General features: G+C 44.3%; 6 non-coding genes and 1 pseudogene across 6 annotated transcripts; all 7 read left to right on the top strand.

Moving 5' to 3' along the window:
- Positions 1-3,632: 3,632 nt before the first annotated feature.
- Positions 3,633-3,838, top strand: LOC130310439 (U2 spliceosomal RNA; annotated as a pseudogene).
- A 2,091-nt stretch (positions 3,839-5,929) lies between these two features.
- On the top strand, positions 5,930-6,120 carry LOC130310385 (U2 spliceosomal RNA). Its single transcript, XR_008858911.1, has one exon. It is a non-coding gene; the product is annotated as a U2 spliceosomal RNA (small nuclear RNA).
- Positions 6,121-8,219: 2,099 nt separating this feature from the next.
- LOC130310384 (U2 spliceosomal RNA) lies at positions 8,220-8,410 on the top strand. Its single transcript, XR_008858910.1, has one exon. It is a non-coding gene; the product is annotated as a U2 spliceosomal RNA (small nuclear RNA).
- Positions 8,411-10,497: 2,087 nt separating this feature from the next.
- LOC130310382 (U2 spliceosomal RNA) lies at positions 10,498-10,688 on the top strand. Its single transcript, XR_008858908.1, has one exon. It is a non-coding gene; the product is annotated as a U2 spliceosomal RNA (small nuclear RNA).
- Positions 10,689-12,770: 2,082 nt separating this feature from the next.
- LOC130310381 (U2 spliceosomal RNA) lies at positions 12,771-12,961 on the top strand. The gene has a single exon (XR_008858907.1). It is a non-coding gene; the product is annotated as a U2 spliceosomal RNA (small nuclear RNA).
- Positions 12,962-15,045: 2,084 nt separating this feature from the next.
- On the top strand, positions 15,046-15,236 carry LOC130310380 (U2 spliceosomal RNA). Its single transcript, XR_008858906.1, has one exon. It is a non-coding gene; the product is annotated as a U2 spliceosomal RNA (small nuclear RNA).
- Positions 15,237-17,322: 2,086 nt separating this feature from the next.
- Positions 17,323-17,513, top strand: LOC130310379 (U2 spliceosomal RNA). Its single transcript, XR_008858905.1, has one exon. It is a non-coding gene; the product is annotated as a U2 spliceosomal RNA (small nuclear RNA).
- The last annotated feature ends 2,056 nt before the right edge of the window (positions 17,514-19,569 follow it).

Below are 19,569 nucleotides of genomic sequence, written 5' to 3'. Positions count from 1 at the left end.
ATGCCTCAATCATGATGGAGGAGGGGGGTCGGCTGAGTGATGGTGCCTCCTCTCCTGCTTCCTCTATGCGTACAGTTGAGTCAGATTTTGGGGGGTATGAGGCTTCGGAGGGGGAATCAGAGGTGTAAGACATTTTCTTGTACATTCCCATGGCTGAGTTGTCCGGTCTGTCCTTGAACGTGAGAAGTGTGAGCGCCAGAGTAAGAAGGGTTGCCCTATTTAATTACTTGTCGGTTTTTGCTGCTTCCGTCCTTTTCCTGCAGGAATGTGGCATCCCGCACAGATTAAATTATAAAGAATATGAAGATGATTGGGTGCACGGTCCATCAGTCTGGTCTGGATCAAATGAGTCCAGATCAGCAGGGGTCGCCATACTTTTTAAAGGGAACGTTTTAATTGAGAGTTTTAACGAAATTTTACCAGGCAGAATTTTATTGGTCAGCGCTTTTATTAATGGTATTAAATGGCAGTTTTTAAATTTTTATGGTTCTCCTGATAAGAATGAAAGAATAAAAATGTTGGAGATTTTACCCCTTTTTATTAACAATTCTAGTCCTCTTGTTTTATCAGGTGATTTTAATTGTATTTTAAGGGGAGAACGCCGTTTTTCGAACGCAGTGAGTAGGAACTATGATAAGACGTCTTTTATGTTAAAAAACTTGATTTTAGATTTTAATCTCACTGATGTTTTTAAAAAATGTAATTTTAACGTACCAGAGGAAGACGGTGTTACCTGGAGCAATGCAAGCTGTAGCTCCAGGATAGATTTTATTTTTTGTTCTTATCAAGTACTGCCTTTTAACTGTGATCTTTTTACCAATGTTTTTTCTGACCATAAATTATTGTATTTTAAAGTTAAAAGTGATTTTAAAAGGAGAACTGGTAGGAATGCCTGGAAGTTAAACGTGTCCCTTTTAGAAGATCCGCAGGTTTTATCAGATTTTATCACCTTTTACAGGGAATGCAGACGAGTAAAAGACCCCAACACTCCCACCAGTATCTGGTGGGAAAAAATGAAACTAAAAATAAAAGAATTTTTTATCCGTGTTGGGGTTAGGAAAGCTAAAGAAAAACGTGAATTTTATAATATCCTAAATACTCGTCTGCAAACCCTGTACAAATTCAGAGCACATGGGATGGAGGTGGAGAAGGAGGTACATGATCTTAAAAAAGAAATAACTAAGTGCCTGGAGCAGAAAGGAAAAGAAATTATCTTTAGGTCTCGAATACAGCATCTTGAGGAAAACGAGACCTGCTCCAGGTATTTTTTTAAGAAAATACATGAAAATAGAAGGTTAATAGAAAACATTGAAGGAGTGAATGATGTACAGGGTATTTTAAAAAAGGTGCAAGAGTTTTATGCGGATCTTTTTAATGTAAAACACATTGATGAATGTTTTATGAATGACTCGTTAAAGGAGATCACCAATTTTTTAGATCCTGTCTCACAGTCTTTTTTATTGCAGAATATTTCAGAGCAGGAGATTTTAGAGACCGTCAAGAGTTTTAAAACAGGTAAAGTGCCTGGGCCGGATGGTATACCCATTGAATTTTATGTTACTTTTTATGGTATTTTAAAAGAAGATTTGTTCTCCCTTTTTACGGAAGTCTTTAAGTCTAAAATCCTCCCAGGCTCATGGAAGAAGGGTGATGTCTCCCTGCTATTCAAAAAGGGAGACCGGTCGGAACTCAAAAACTGGAGACCAATCACCCTTCTGAACTGCGACTATAAAATAATGGCGAAACTGTGTGCTAACCGCTTAAAGAACGTAATCCATAAAATAATTCATACAAACCAAGTCTGTGGGGTGCCTGGGAGGAGTTTATGGGAGAACCTAAACCTTTTAAAGGATGTAATTAGCGACACCAAATTAAGAAAAGGAAAGCTGGCGGTTTTATCCATAGATTTTGAAAAAGCTTTCGACAGGGTGTCACATTTTTATCTTTTTAAGGTTTTAGAGAAAATGGGTATACCTGATGGCTTTTTATTGTCTCTTAGAGCTTTTTATGATAACTGTACTAGTAAAATTTTAGTAAATGGTTTTAAGACACAGGGCGTGATTTTAAATTCCGGAGTGAAGCAGGGGTGTCCCTTGTCCCCACTACTCTTCATTTGCGCAATAGAGCCTCTTTTATGTACAATACGAAAGGATAAGCAGATCCATGGAGTCCCCCTGCCAGGAGGAGGGGGACTAGAGGCGAAGGTAGTGGGGTACATGGACGATGTTGCGGTGTTTTGCAGGGACACCCCATCGCTTCAGAAGACGCTAAAACAGATTCAATATTTTAATTGTGCCTCCGGTTTTAAAGTCAATTTTAACAAAAGTAACATTTTAAACATAGGCGGAATGCCTTTGTATGATGTGCCCGTCCCTGTGTCTGAGTCGGTGCAGATTTTAGGTGTCTCCTTTGACGAGTCTAATAATGGTTTTAATAGCTGGGACTTGGTGGCTCAAAAAATAAATAAGAAAATATGTATGTGGAACATGCGAGAACTTACAATGGAAGGGAAGGTTTTAATTACAAAAATGGTGCTTTTACCTATTTTATTGTATTTAAGTCTGGTTTTCCCACCCCCCGAAATGGTTCTAAAGAAAATAACAAAAGCTTGTTTTACTTTCTTTTGGAGTTCTAAGAGCGAAAAATTAAAGAGACAAATTGTGATAAAACCGAACTCCAGGGGCGGTAAGGATTTTCCAGATTTTAAAGCTTTCCTTTTAATAAAGTTTTTTAGCATGTGTTTTACTACTGTTTTTAAAGATAGCTACTGGTCTTATTTTGTTCGTTTTAATACTGGTTATTTTATGCGGAGGAACGGCTGGTTTTCTACAGTTTTAAGTTGCCCTTATTCTTTGAATTTACCCCCTCAATACATGATTTTAGGAAAAATTTTAAACTTATATAATTTTAAAGGTAAAAGTGTTCAGGATCTGTGCAATAGCAAAAAACTACTAAAGGAAATAAAAGAAACCAGTACCGTGACTCCCATCAAAAATTTTAACGAACAGAAGTGTATACAGATTTGGAAGATGTTGAGTATTAATTATCTTTTTAATTCACAGAAGGACCTGGCCTGGAGCTGCGCACACGAGTGTCTTCCATGCCGGGCATTCCAGCACCGAAGAGGATTATCCAACTCTGCAACCTGCCCGAGGGAGGGATGCCGACAAGAGGAGACCGTGCACCATCTAATATGGACTTGTTTTTACTCGCAGAAAATATGGACAAAGATACTCCCTCTGGTAAAAAGGATAACTGGACTAAAAGACTTAAATATTGCAGTGGTTTTTTATGGTTGCCTGGAATGCCCAACACGGACTCAAGAGACTATTGCATGGAAGATCATAAACTGTGTGAAGGCAGCTCTGTGGAAGGCCAGGAATATTTTATTGTTCAAGCATGAGGTTTTATCTGTGAAGGACATTTTATCTATCTGTTTTTATGAAATGTACCAGTACTATCTTTTAGACAAGAAGAGATTTCCGCTTTTATCTAGAAAATGGTTTTTAAAAGAATGGAATTCTATCTTGTAAAGCCACCAAGTGCTCATTTTATGTTTTAATATGTTGTAAATATGTTATTTATATGTAACTGTATTTATTGACATATTTGCACAACTTTGTTAATATTATTTAATTTTTAATAAAGTTTGCCCCCGTAAGGGTAGTCAAGTTAAAAAAAAAAATCTGTTCTTATCAGTTTAATATCTGATACGTCCCCTATCTGGGGACCATATATTAAATGGATTTTTGAGAACGGGGGCCGATTTCGAAGCTTGCTTCCGTCGCCCTATGCATTGACCCGATATGGCAGTATCTTCGGGTACAGTGCACCACCCCCTTACAGGGTTAAAAAGAAAGATTCCTACTTTCATTGCTACCTGCTTGCTGGCTAGCCAGCTAGCCAGCCCTGTGGGCCTTGCTGCTGCTGCAGCCAAAAAACAAAAGGTGGTGCTGCTGCTGCTGCTTCTGCTGCTTCTGCTTGTGTCTGGCCGCTGTTGGAGCGTCCAGGCACAGGACTTCTGCTGCTGCTGACTAAATGGCCTCCTTAATTGGATCATTTGAGTAGCCAGCACACCTGTGCAGGTAGGGCATGACATGATAGGCAGCTGCCTTGATAGCGGGTGGGTGCTGAATGTTCCTAATTGACAAAATAAGATTAATGCTTATGAAGAAATATAAAATCTCATCCCTTCCCCAATATCGCGCCACACCCCTACCCCTTAATTCCCTGGTTGAACTTGATGGACATATGTCTTTTTTTCGACCGTACTAACTATGTAACTATGTAACATAACATGGGGGGGGGGGGGTCTCCTGGCTGTTCACTCAGGTGTGTCATTGCTGTACATTGACCATGCATTGCTTCTGTGGTATTGCAAAGGCAAAGACAAATGCTTCCAGCCATCCATTGCACTAATGGATTGGTCATCAGCTGGCTGTTCTTTATGTCCCGCATCAATATAGACCAAAGTACAGAGGGTTAGGCTATGCTATTGTGCACCTACCTGATGCATCAGAAGGTGCGAGGCCCTTGCTAAATTCTGTGCACAGACTTTGAGATCTATACTTTAGACTGTATCTAAACCTGCTCCAACATGGACTGACATTCTGGCCTACTTTCAGCCGATGCGACTTGTCTGTCGCTGAACAGTCGCTTTTTATGTATTCAGCACCTATGTATAATGTTGTAAAAATGCTCTAGAAGCTAAAGTCGCAGAAATGTCACACATATTTGGCCTGCAACTTTCTGTGCGACAAATTCAGACAGGAAAAATCAGTATAAATCCTTAGAAAATTATCCCCCAGTGTCTCCATCTGCTGGCGGTATTGAATAAGCATTGCTGCACTGATGGGGTATGCATTAGACGAAAAAAAAGAAGAAAAAGAAGAATAATACGCCAGAAAAGAGGCGAAAAGGAGAAAAACGTAAAAAAACGTGAAAAAAAAGTAAGAGGAAGAGAAGGGAAAAAAAGGTGGAAATGGGTTTAAAAGTGATTTCGGCGGAGAAATATATATATATATATATATATATATATATATATATATATATACGCGCACACACACACATATATATAAACGTATTCTCCGTTGAGATATTGCAGCCGCTGCTGTGTCCAGGCCCAGGAGCCTTAGCACTGTGCTGTGATGTCACTCAATACCACTGACATCACTAGGTGTAAACAACATCTCTCCTTTGCTGTGTATGTGACTATGGAGCTGTTTGGTGATGTCGTCTATTATGGCCTTCATAGAAGCAACAGGAGATTGTTGCATCCATCTAGAACCCTCAGAACTACAGTGCTATGATGTCACTCACTTCCACAGGGCCTTGCAGAGTGTAAACAACAACAACCCAGCTTTGTTGTGTATGTAACCATAGGGATTTGTGATGTCACCTAGAACCTTCACAGCAGCGACAGCTTTATGAGGAGCATCAGCACTGCTCTGCCTGAGCAGAACCATCACCGCCATAGGTTGTCAAATAACCCGGGTTTAACCCACACAGGTAAGTCCAATGGGGTGCAGGCATGTCCTCTATGCTTACAGCTTCCCGTGGGTGTTGGTTTTGATACCGTTTGGGGACAGCCAAGGAGGCATCTGCAGGCAACAAAGGTAGGTGTGTGCTTGTGTGTGTGTTTCCTATGCAGATCCTAAGCCCAGTGTCACATGCAAGTAGGAGGAGTAAGAAGGGTTCCTGGCAAATCCGGGTTATGGATTGCATTTAAAAAGGCCCCGTGGGAGTGCAATGGGCCCCTGTCTTGCTGCTTAGCAATAATGGTATGGGTTTAGGTTCTGCTGTGTGTACTGGTGGTTGACTGCCCCCCAGCCCAGAGTGTGCATGGAAAATTGTCTGGCAGCCTCCCTGACAGCAAGCAGTGATAGTGCCCATGAAGGGGACCTTGTTGGGCCCGCCCCCTTTCACGGTTATCGCTTCTCGGCCTTTTGGCTAAGATCAAGTGTAGTATCTGTTCTTATCAGTTTAATATCTGATACGTCCCCTATCTGGGGACCATATATTAAATGGATTTTTGAGAACGGGGGCCGATTTCGAAGCTTGCTTCCGTCGCCCTATGCATTGACCCGATATGGCAGTATCTTCGGGTACAGTGCACCACCCCCCTTACAGGGTTAAAAAGAAAGATTCCTACTTTCATTGCTACCTGCTTGCTGGCTAGCCAGCTAGCCAGCCCTGTGGGCCTTGCTGCTGCTGCAGCCAAAAAACAAAAGGTGGTGCTGCTGCTGCTGCTTCTGCTGCTTCTGCTTGTGTCTGGCCGCTGTTGGAGCGTCCAGGCACAGGACTTCTGCTGCTGCTGACTAAATGGCCTCCTTAATTGGATCATTTGAGTAGCCAGCACACCTGTGCAGGTAGGGCATGACATGATAGGCAGCTGCCTTGATAGCGGGTGGGTGCTGAATGTTCTAATTGACAAAATAAGATTAATGCTTATGAAGAAATATAAAATCTCATCCCTTCCCCAATATCGCGCCACAACCCCTACCCCTTAATTCCCTGGTTGAACTTGATGGACATATGTCTTTTTTCGACCGTACTAACTATGTAACTATGTAACATAACATGGGGGGGGGGGGTCTCCTGGCTGTTCACTCAGGTGTGTCATTGCTGTACATTGACCATGCATTGCTTCTGTGGTATTGCAAAGGCAAAGACAAATGCTTCCAGCCATCCATTGCACTAATGGATTGGTCATCAGCTGGCTGTCTATGTCCCGCATCAATATAGACCAAAGTACAGAGGGTTAGGCTATGCTATTGTGCACCTACCTGATGCATCAGAAGGTGCGAGGCCCTTGCTAAATTCTGTGCACAGACTTTGAGATCTATACTTTAGACTGTATCTAAACCTGCTCCAACATGGACTGACATTCTGGCCTACTTTCAGCCGATGCGACTTGTCTGTCGCTGAACAGTCGCTTTTTATGTATTCAGCACCTATGTATAATGTTGTAAAAATGCTCTAGAAGCTAAAGTCGCAGAAATGTCACACATATTTGGCCTGCAACTTTCTGTGCGACAAATTCAGACAGGAAAAATCAGTATAAATCCTTAGAAAATTATCCCCCCAGTGTCTCCATCTGCTGGCGGTATTGAATAAGCATTGGCTGCACTGATGGGGTATGCATTAGACGAAAAAAAAGAAGAAAAAGAAGAATAATACGCCCAGAAAGAGGCGAAAAGGAGAAAAACGTAAAAAAACGTGAAAAAAAAGTAAGAGGAAGAGAAGGGAAAAAAAGGTGGAAATGGGTTTAAAAGTGATTTCGGCGGAGAAATATATATATATATATATATATATATATATATATATATATATATACGCGCACACACACACACATATATATAAACGTATTCTCCGTTGAGATATTGCAGCCGCTGCTGTGTCCAGGCCCAGGAGCCTTAGCACTGTGCTGTGATGTCACTCAATACCACTGACATCACTAGGTGTAAACAACATCTCTCCTTTGCTGTGTATGTGACTATGGAGCTGTTTGGTGATGTCGTCTATATGGCCTTCATAGAAGCAACAGGAGATTGTTGCATCCATCTAGAACCCTCAGAACTACAGTGCTATGATGTCACTCACTTCCACAGGCCTTGCAGAGTGTAAACAACAACAACCCAGCTTTGTTGTGTATGTAACCATAGGGAACCATAGGGATTTGTGATGTCACCTAGAACCTTCACAGCAGCGACAGCTTTATGAGGAGCATCAGCACTGCTCTGCCTGAGCAGAACCATCACCGCCATAGGTTGTCAAATAACCCGGGTTTAACCCACACAGGTAAGTCCAATGGGGTGCAGGCATGTCCTCTATGCTTACAGCTTCCCGTGGGTGTTGGTTTGATACCGTTTGGGGACAGCCAAGGAGGCATCTGCAGGCAACAAAGGTAGGTGTGTGCTTGTGTGTGTGTTTCCTATGCAGATCCTAAGCCCAGTGTCACATGCAAGTAGGAGGAGTAAGAAGGGTTCCTGGCAAATCCGGGTTATGGATTGCATTTAAAAAGGCCCCGTGGGAGTGCAATGGGCCCCTGTCTTGCTGCTTAGCAATAATGGTATGGGTTTAGGTTCTGCTGTGTGTACTGGTGGTTGACTGCCCCCCAGCCCAGAGTGTGCATGGAAAATTGTCTGGCAGCCTCCCTGACAGCAAGCAGTGATAGTGCCCATGAAGGGGACCTTGTTGGGCCCGCCCCTTTCACGGTTATCGCTTCTCGGCCTTTTGGCTAAGATCAAGTGTAGTATCTGTTCTTATCAGTTTAATATCTGATACGTCCCCTATCTGGGGACCATATATTAAATGGATTTTTGAGAACGGGGGCCGATTTCGAAGCTTGCTTCCGTCGCCCTATGCATTGACCCGATATGGCAGTATCTTCGGGTACAGTGCACCACCCCCTTACAGGGTTAAAAAGAAAGATTCCTACTTTCATTGCTACCTGCTTGCTGGCTAGCCAGCTAGCCAGCCCTGTGGGCCTTGCTGCTGCTGCAGCCAAAAAACAAAAGGTGGTGCTGCTGCTGCTGCTTCTGCTGCTTCTGCTTGTGTCTGGCCGCTGTTGGAGCGTCCAGGCACAGGACTTCTGCTGCTGCTGACTAAATGGCCTCCTTAATTGGATCATTTGAGTAGCCAGCACACCTGTGCAGGTAGGGCATGACATGATAGGCAGCTGCCTTGATAGCGGGTGGGTGCTGAATGTTCCTAATTGACAAAATAAGATTAATGCTTATGAAGAAATATAAAATCTCATCCCTTCCCCAATATCGCGCCACACCCCTACCCCTTAATTCCCTGGTTGAACTTGATGGACATATGTCTTTTTTCGACCGTACTAACTATGTAACTATGTAACATAACATGGGGGGGGGGTCTCCTGGCTGTTCACACAGGTGTGTCATTGCTGTACATTGACCATGCATTGCTTCTGTGGTATTGCAAAGGCAAAGACAAATGCTTCCAGCCATCCATTGCACTAATGGATTGGTCATCAGCTGGCTGTCTATGTCCCGCATCAATATAGACCAAAGTACAGAGGGTTAGGCTATGCTATTGTGCACCTACCTGATGCATCAGAAGGTGCGAGGCCCTTGCTAAATTCTGTGCACAGACTTTGAGATCTATACTTTAGACTGTATCTAAACCTGCTCCAACATGGACTGACATTCTGGCCTACTTTCAGCCGATGCGACTTGTCTGTCGCTGAACAGTCGCTTTTTATGTATTCAGCACCTATGTATAATGTTGTAAAAATGCTCTAGAAGCTAAAGTCGCAGAAATGTCACACATATTTGGCCTGCAACTTTCTGTGCGACAAATTCAGACAGGAAAAATCAGTATAAATCCTTAGAAAATTATCCCCCAGTGTCTCCATCTGCTGGCGGTATTGAATAAGCATTGCTGCACTGATGGGGTATGCATTAGACGAAAAAAAAGAAGAAAAAGAAGAATAATACGCCCAGAAAAGAGGCGAAAAGGAGAAAAACGTAAAAAAACGTGAAAAAAAAGTAAGAGGAAGAGAAGGGAAAAAAAGGTGGAAATGGGTTTAAAAGTGATTTCGGCGGAGAAATATATATATACTATATATATATATATATATATATATATATATATATACGCGCACACACACACATATATATAAACGTATTCTCCGTTGAGATATTGCAGCCGCTGCTGTGTCCAGGCCCAGGAGCCTTAGCACTGTGCTGTGATGTCACTCAATACCACTGACATCACTAGGTGTAAACAACATCTCTCCTTTGCTGTGTATGTGACTATGGAGCTGTTTGGTGATGTCGTCTATTATGGCCTTCATAGAAGCAACAGGAGATTGTTGCATCCATCTAGAACCCTCAGAACTACAGTGCTATGATGTCACTCACTTCCACAGGCCTTGCAGAGTGTAAACAACAACAACCCAGCTTTGTTGTGTATGTAACCATAGGGATTTGTGATGTCACCTAGAACCTTCACAGCAGCGACAGCTTTATGAGGAGCATCAGCACTGCTCTGCCTGAGCAGAACCATCACCGCCATAGGTTGTCAAATAACCTGGGTTTAACCCACACAGGTAAGTCCAATGGGGTGCAGGCATGTCCTCTATGCTTACAGCTTCCCGTGGGTGTTGGTTTGATACCGTTTGGGGACAGCCAAGGAGGCATCTGCAGGCAACAAAGGTAGGTGTGTGCTTGTGTGTGTGTTTCCTATGCAGATCCTAAGCCCAGTGTCACATGCAAGTAGGAGGAGTAAGAAGGGTTCCTGGCAAATCCGGGTTATGGATTGCATTTAAAAAGGCCCCGTGGGAGTGCAATGGGCCCCTGTCTTGCTGCTTAGCAATAATGGTATGGGTTTAGGTTCTGCTGTGTGTACTGGTGGTTGACTGCCCCCCAGCCCAGAGTGTGCATGGAAAATTGTCTGGCAGCCTCCCTGACAGCAAGCAGTGATAGTGCCCATGAAGGGGACCTTGTTGGGCCCGCCCCTTTCACGGTTATCGCTTCTCGGCCTTTTGGCTAAGATCAAGTGTAGTATCTGTTCTTATCAGTTTAATATCTGATACGTCCCCTATCTGGGGACCATATATTAAATGGATTTTTGAGAACGGGGGCCGATTTCGAAGCTTGCTTCCGTCGCCCTATGCATTGACCCGATATGGCAGTATCTTCGGGTACAGTGCACCACCCCCTTACAGGGTTAAAAAGAAAGATTCCTACTTTCATTGCTACCTGCTTGCTGGCTAGCCAGCTAGCCAGCCCTGTGGGCCTTGCTGCTGCTGCAGCCAAAAAACAAAAGGTGGTGCTGCTGCTGCTGCTTCTGCTGCTTCTGCTTGTGTCTGGCCGCTGTTGGAGCGTCCAGGCACAGGACTTCTGCTGCTGCTGACTAAATGGCCTCCTTAATTGGATCATTTGAGTAGCCAGCACACCTGTGCAGGTAGGGCATGACATGATAGGCAGCTGCCTTGATAGCGGGTGGGTGCTGAATGTTCCTAATTGACAAAATAAGATTAATGCTTATGAAGAAATATAAAATCTCATCCCTTCCCCAATATCGCGCCACACCCCTACCCCTTAATTCCCTGGTTGAACTTGATGGACATATGTCTTTTTTCGACCGTACTAACTATGTAACTATGTAACATAACATGGGGGGGGGGTCTCCTGGCTGTTCACACAGGTGTGTCATTGCTGTACATTGACCATGCATTGCTTCTGTGGTATTGCAAAGGCAAAGACAAATGCTTCCAGCCATCCATTGCACTAATGGATTGGTCATCAGCTGGCTGTCTATGTCCCGCATCAATATAGACCAAAGTACAGAGGGTTAGGCTATGCTATTGTGCACCTACCTGATGCATCAGAAGGTGCGAGGCCCTTGCTAAATTCTGTGCACAGACTTTGAGATCTATACTTTAGACTGTATCTAAACCTGCTCCAACATGGACTGACATTCTGGCCTACTTTCAGCCGATGCGACTTGTCTGTCGCTGAACAGTCGCTTTTTATGTATTCAGCACCTATGTATAATGTTGTAAAAATGCTCTAGAAGCTAAAGTCGCAGAAATGTCACACATATTTGGCCTGCAACTTTCTGTGCGACAAATTCAGACAGGAAAAATCAGTATAAATCCTTAGAAAATTATCCCCCAGTGTCTCCATCTGCTGGCGGTATTGAATAAGCATTGCTGCACTGATGGGGTATGCATTAGACGAAAAAAAAGAAGAAAAAGAAGAATAATACGCCCAGAAAAGAGGCGAAAAGGAGAAAAACGTAAAAAAACGTGAAAAAAAAGTAAGAGGAAGAGAAGGGAAAAAAAGGTGGAAATGGGTTTAAAAGTGATTTCGGCGGAGAAATATATATATATATATATATATATATATATATATATATATATACGCGCACACACACACATATATATAAACGTATTCTCCGTTGAGATATTGCAGCCGCTGCTGTGTCCAGGCCCAGGAGCCTTAGCACTGTGCTGTGATGTCACTCAATACCACTGACATCACTAGGTGTAAACAACATCTCTCCTTTGCTGTGTATGTGACTATGGAGCTGTTTGGTGATGTCGTCTATTATGGCCTTCATAGAAGCAACAGGAGATTGTTGCATCCATCTAGAACCCTCAGAACTACAGTGCTATGATGTCACTCACTTCCACAGGCCTTGCAGAGTGTAAACAACAACAACCCAGCTTTGTTGTGTATGTAACCATAGGGATTTGTGATGTCACCTAGAACCTTCACAGCAGCGACAGCTTTATGAGGAGCATCAGCACTGCTCTGCCTGAGCAGAACCATCACCGCCATAGGTTGTCAAATAACCCGGGTTTAACCCACACAGGTAAGTCCAATGGGGTGCAGGCATGTCCTCTATGCTTACAGCTTCCCGTGGGTGTTGGTTTGATACCGTTTGGGGACAGCCAAGGAGGCATCTGCAGGCAACAAAGGTAGGTGTGTGCTTGTGTGTGTGTTTCCTATGCAGATCCTAAGCCCAGTGTCACATGCAAGTAGGAGGAGTAAGAAGGGTTCCTGGCAAATCCGGGTTATGGATTGCATTTAAAAAGGCCCCGTGGGAGTGCAATGGGCCCCTGTCTTGCTGCTTAGCAATAATGGTATGGGTTTAGGTTCTGCTGTGTGTACTGGTGGTTGACTGCCCCCCAGCCCAGAGTGTGCATGGAAAATTGTCTGGCAGCCTCCCTGACAGCAAGCAGTGATAGTGCCCATGAAGGGGACCTTGTTGGGCCCGCCCCTTTCACGGTTATCGCTTCTCGGCCTTTTGGCTAAGATCAAGTGTAGTATCTGTTCTTATCAGTTTAATATCTGATACGTCCCCTATCTGGGGACCATATATTAAATGGATTTTTGAGAACGGGGGCCGATTTCGAAGCTTGCTTCCGTCGCCCTATGCATTGACCCGATATGGCAGTATCTTCGGGTACAGTGCACCACCCCCTTACAGGGTTAAAAAGAAAGATTCCTACTTTCATTGCTACCTGCTTGCTGGCTAGCCAGCTAGCCAGCCCTGTGGGCCTTGCTGCTGCTGCAGCCAAAAAACAAAAGGTGGTGCTGCTGCTGCTGCTTCTGCTGCTTCTGCTTGTGTCTGGCCGCTGTTGGAGCGTCCAGGCACAGGACTTCTGCTGCTGCTGACTAAATGGCCTCCTTAATTGGATCATTTGAGTAGCCAGCACACCTGTGCAGGTAGGGCATGACATGATAGGCAGCTGCCTTGATAGCGGGTGGGTGCTGAATGTTCCTAATTGACAAAATAAGATTAATGCTTATGAAGAAATATAAAATCTCATCCCTTCCCCAATATCGCGCCACACCCCTACCCCTTAATTCCCTGGTTGAACTTGATGGACATATGTCTTTTTTCGACCGTACTAACTATGTAACTATGTAACATAACATGGGGGGGGGGTCTCCTGGCTGTTCACACAGGTGTGTCATTGCTGTACATTGACCATGCATTGCTTCTGTGGTATTGCAAAGGCAAAGACAAATGCTTCCAGCCATCCATTGCACTAATGGATTGGTCATCAGCTGGCTGTCTATGTCCCGCATCAATATAGACCAAAGTACAGAGGGTTAGGCTATGCTATTGTGCACCTACCTGATGCATCAGAAGGTGCGAGGCCCTTGCTAAATTCTGTGCACAGACTTTGAGATCTATACTTTAGACTGTATCTAAACCTGCTCCAACATGGACTGACATTCTGGCCTACTTTCAGCCGATGCGACTTGTCTGTCGCTGAACAGTCGCTTTTTATGTATTCAGCACCTATGTATAATGTTGTAAAAATGCTCTAGAAGCTAAAGTCGCAGAAATGTCACACATATTTGGCCTGCAACTTTCTGTGCGACAAATTCAGACAGGAAAAATCAGTATAAATCCTTAGAAAATTATCCCCCAGTGTCTCCATCTGCTGGCGGTATTGAATAAGCATTGCTGCACTGATGGGGTATGCATTAGACGAAAAAAAAGAAGAAAAAGAAGAATAATACGCCCAGAAAAAGAGGCGAAAAGGAGAAAAACGTAAAAAAACGTGAAAAAAAAGTAAGAGGAAGAGAAGGGAAAAAAAGGTGGAAATGGGTTAAAAGTGATTTCGGCGGAGAAATATATATATATATATATATATATATATATATATATATATATATACGCGCACACACACACATATATATAAACGTATTCTCCGTTGAGATATTGCAGCCGCTGCTGTGTCCAGGCCCAGGAGCCTTAGCACTGTGCTGTGATGTCACTCAATACCACTGACATCACTAGGTGTAAACAACATCTCTCCTTTGCTGTGTATGTGACTATGGAGCTGTTTGGTGATGTCGTCTATTATGGCCTTCATAGAAGCAACAGGAGATTGTTGCATCCATCTAGAACCCTCAGAACTACAGTGCTATGATGTCACTCACTTCCACAGGCCTTGCAGAGTGTAAACAACAACAACCCAGCTTTGTTGTGTATGTAACCATAGGGATTTGTGATGTCACCTAGAACCTTCACAGCAGCGACAGCTTTATGAGGAGCATCAGCACTGCTCTGCCTGAGCAGAACCATCACCGCCATAGGTTGTCAAATAACCCGGGTTTAACCCACACAGGTAAGTCCAATGGGGTGCAGGCATGTCCTCTATGCTTACAGCTTCCCGTGGGTGTTGGTTTGATACCGTTTGGGGACAGCCAAGGAGGCATCTGCAGGCAACAAAGGTAGGTGTGTGCTTGTGTGTGTGTTTCCTATGCAGATCCTAAGCCCAGTGTCACATGCAAGTAGGAGGAGTAAGAAGGGTTCCTGGCAAATCCGGGTTATGGATTGCATTTAAAAAGGCCCCGTGGGAGTGCAATGGGCCCCTGTCTTGCTGCTTAGCAATAATGGTATGGGTTTAGGTTCTGCTGTGTGTACTGGTGGTTGACTGCCCCCCAGCCCAGAGTGTGCATGGAAAATTGTCTGGCAGCCTCCCTGACAGCAAGCAGTGATAGTGCCCATGAAGGGGACCTTGTTGGGCCCGCCCCTTTCACGGTTATCGCTTCTCGGCCTTTTGGCTAAGATCAAGTGTAGTATCTGTTCTTATCAGTTTAATATCTGATACGTCCCCTATCTGGGGACCATATATTAAATGGATTTTTGAGAACGGGGGCCGATTTCGAAGCTTGCTTCCGTCGCCCTATGCATTGACCCGATATGGCAGTATCTTCGGGTACAGTGCACCACCCCCTTACAGGGTTAAAAAGAAAGATTCCTACTTTCATTGCTACCTGCTTGCTGGCTAGCCAGCTAGCCAGCCCTGTGGGCCTTGCTGCTGCTGCAGCCAAAAAACAAAAGGTGGTGCTGCTGCTGCTGCTTCTGCTGCTTCTGCTTGTGTCTGGCCGCTGTTGGAGCGTCCAGGCACAGGACTTCTGCTGCTGCTGACTAAATGGCCTCCTTAATTGGATCATTTGAGTAGCCAGCACACCTGTGCAGGTAGGGCATGACATGATAGGCAGCTGCCTTGATAGCGGGTGGGTGCTGAATGTTCCTAATTGACAAAATAAGATTAATGCTTATGAAGAAATATAAAATCTCATCCCTTCCCCAATATCGCGCCACACCCCTACCCCTTAATTCCCTGGTTGAACTTGATGGACATATGTCTTTTTTCGACCGTACTAACTATGTAACTATGTAACATAACATGGGGGGGGGGTCTCCTGGCTGTTCACACAGGTGTGTCATTGCTGTACATTGACCATGCATTGCTTCTGTGGTATTGCAAAGGCAAAGACAAATGCTTCCAGCCATCCATTGCACTAATGGATTGGTCATCAGCTGGCTGTCTATGTCCCGCATCAATATAGACCAAAGTACAGAGGGTTAGGCTATGCTATTGTGCACCTACCTGATGCATCAGAAGGTGCGAGGCCCTTGCTAAATTCTGTGCACAGACTTTGAGATCTATACTTTAGACTGTATCTAAACCTGCTCCAACATGGACTGACATTCTGGCCTACTTTCAGCCGATGCGACTTGTCTGTCGCTGAACAGTCGCTTTTTATGTATTCAGCACCTATGTATAATGTTGTAAAAATGCTCTAGAAGCTAAAGTCGCAGAAATGTCACACATATTTGGCCTGCAACTTTCTGTGCGACAAATTCAGACAGGAAAAATCAGTATAAATCCTTAGAAAATTATCCCCCAGTGTCTCCATCTGCTGGCGGTATTGAATAAGCATTGCTGCACTGATGGGGTATGCATTAGACGAAAAAAAAGAAGAAAAAGAAGAATAATACGCCCAGAAAAGAGGCGAAAAGGAGAAAAACGTAAAAAAACGTGAAAAAAAAGTAAGAGGAAGAGAAGGGAAAAAAAGGTGGAAATGGGTTTAAAAGTGATTTCGGCGGAGAAATATATATATATATATATATATATATATATATATATATATATATATACGCGCACACACACACATATATATAAACGTATTCTCCGTTGAGATATTGCAGCCGCTGCTGTGTCCAGGCCCAGGAGCCTTAGCACTGTGCTGTGATGTCACTCAATACCACTGACATCACTAGGTGTAAACAACATCTCTCCTTTGCTGTGTATGTGACTATGGAGCTGTTTGGTGATGTCGTCTATTATGGCCTTCATAGAAGCAACAGGAGATTGTTGCATCCATCTAGAACCCTCAGAACTACAGTGCTATGATGTCACTCACTTCCACAGGCCTTGCAGAGTGTAAACAACAACAACCCAGCTTTGTTGTGTATGTAACCATAGGGATTTGTGATGTCACCTAGAACCTTCACAGCAGCGACAGCTTTATGAGGAGCATCAGCACTGCTCTGCCTGAGCAGAACCATCACCGCCATAGGTTGTCAAATAACCCGGGTTTAACCCACACAGGTAAGTCCAATGGGGTGCAGGCATGTCCTCTATGCTTACAGCTTCCCGTGGGTGTTGGTTTGATACCGTTTGGGGACAGCCAAGGAGGCATCTGCAGGCAACAAAGGTAGGTGTGTGCTTGTGTGTGTGTTTCCTATGCAGATCCTAAGCCCAGTGTCACATGCAAGTAGGAGGAGTAAGAAGGGTTCCTGGCAAATCCGGGTTATGGATTGCATTTAAAAAGGCCCCGTGGGAGTGCAATGGGCCCCTGTCTTGCTGCTTAGCAATAATGGTATGGGTTTAGGTTCTGCTGTGTGTACTGGTGGTTGACTGCCCCCCAGCCCAGAGTGTGCATGGAAAATTGTCTGGCAGCCTCCCTGACAGCAAGCAGTGATAGTGCCCATGAAGGGGACCTTGTTGGGCCCGCCCCTTTCACGGTTATCGCTTCTCGGCCTTTTGGCTAAGATCAAGTGTAGTATCTGTTCTTATCAGTTTAATATCTGATACGTCCCCTATCTGGGGACCATATATTAAATGGATTTTTGAGAACGGGGGCCGATTTCGAAGCTTGCTTCCGTCGCCCTATGCATTGACCCGATATGGCAGTATCTTCGGGTACAGTGCACCACCCCCTTACAGGGTTAAAAAGAAAGATTCCTACTTTCATTGCTACCTGCTTGCTGGCTAGCCAGCTAGCCAGCCCTGTGGGCCTTGCTGCTGCTGCAGCCAAAAAACAAAAGGTGGTGCTGCTGCTGCTGCTTCTGCTGCTTCTGCTTGTGTCTGGCCGCTGTTGGAGCGTCCAGGCACAGGACTTCTGCTGCTGCTGACTAAATGGCCTCCTTAATTGGATCATTTGAGTAGCCAGCACACCTGTGCAGGTAGGGCATGACATGATAGGCAGCTGCCTTGATAGCGGGTGGGTGCTGAATGTTCCTAATTGACAAAATAAGATTAATGCTTATGAAGAAATATAAAATCTCATCCCTTCCCCAATATCGCGCCACACCCCTACCCCTTAATTCCCTGGTTGAACTTGATGGACATATGTCTTTTTTCGACCGTACTAACTATGTAACTATGTAACATAACATGGGGGGGGGGTCTCCTGGCTGTTCACACAGGTGTGTCATTGCTGTACATTGACCATGCATTGCTTCTGTGGTATTGCAAAGGCAAAGACAAATGCTTCCAGCCATCCATTGCACTAATGGATTGGTCATCAGCTGGCTGTCTATGTCCCGCATCAATATAGACCAAAGTACAGAGGGTTAGGCTATGCTATTGTGCACCTACCTGATGCATCAGAAGGTGCGAGGCCCTTGCTAAATTCTGTGCACAGACTTTGAGATCTATACTTTAGACTGTATCTAAACCTGCTCCAACATGGACTGACATTCTGGCCTACTTTCAGCCGATGCGACTTGTCTGTCGCTGAACAGTCGCTTTTTATGTATTCAGCACCTATGTATAATGTTGTAAAAATGCTCTAGAAGCTAAAGTCGCAGAAATGTCACACATATTTGGCCTGCAACTTTCTGTGCGACAAATTCAGACAGGAAAAATCAGTATAAATCCTTAGAAAATTATCCCCCAGTGTCTCCATCTGCTGGCGGTATTGAATAAGCATTGCTGCACTGATGGGGTATGCATTAGACGAAAAAAAAGAAGAAAAAGAAGAATAATACGCCCAGAAAAGAGGCGAAAAGGAGAAAAACGTAAAAAAACGTGAAAAAAAAGTAAGAGGAAGAGAAGGGAAAAAAAGGTGGAAATGGGTTTAAAAGTGATTTCGGCGGAGAAATATATATATATATATATATATATATATATATATATATATATATACGCGCACACACACACATATATATAAACGTATTCTCCGTTGAGATATTGCAGCCGCTGCTGTGTCCAGGCCCAGGAGCCTTAGCACTGTGCTGTGATGTCACTCAATACCACTGACATCACTAGGTGTAAACAACATCTCTCCTTTGCTGTGTATGTGACTATGGAGCTGTTTGGTGATGTCGTCTATTATGGCCTTCATAGAAGCAACAGGAGATTGTTGCATCCATCTAGAACCCTCAGAACTACAGTGCTATGATGTCACTCACTTCCACAGGCCTTGCAGAGTGTAAACAACAACAACCCAGCTTTGTTGTGTATGTAACCATAGGGATTTGTGATGTCACCTAGAACCTTCACAGCAGCGACAGCTTTATGAGGAGCATCAGCACTGCTCTGCCTGAGCAGAACCATCACCGCCATAGGTTGTCAAATAACCCGGGTTTAACCCACACAGGTAAGTCCAATGGGGTGCAGGCATGTCCTCTATGCTTACAGCTTCCCGTGGGTGTTGGTTTGATACCGTTTGGGGACAGCCAAGGAGGCATCTGCAGGCAACAAAGGTAGGTGTGTGCTTGTGTGTGTGTTTCCTATGCAGATCCTAAGCCCAGTGTCACATGCAAGTAGGAGGAGTAAGAAGGGTTCCTGGCAAATCCGGGTTATGGATTGCATTTAAAAAGGCCCCGTGGGAGTGCAATGGGCCCCTGTCTTGCTGCTTAGCAATAATGGTATGGGTTTAGGTTCTGCTGTGTGTACTGGTGGTTGACTGCCCCCCAGCCCAGAGTGTGCATGGAAAATTGTCTGGCAGCCTCCCTGACAGCAAGCAGTGATAGTGCCCATGAAGGGGA

Source organism: Hyla sarda, unplaced genomic scaffold (genome assembly GCF_029499605.1).
Source record: "Hyla sarda isolate aHylSar1 unplaced genomic scaffold, aHylSar1.hap1 scaffold_157, whole genome shotgun sequence".
Classification (NCBI taxonomy): Eukaryota; Metazoa; Chordata; class Amphibia; order Anura; family Hylidae; genus Hyla; species Hyla sarda.
The sequence above is the reverse complement of the archived record's forward strand: the minus strand, read 5'-3'. Positions and strand labels throughout refer to the sequence as shown.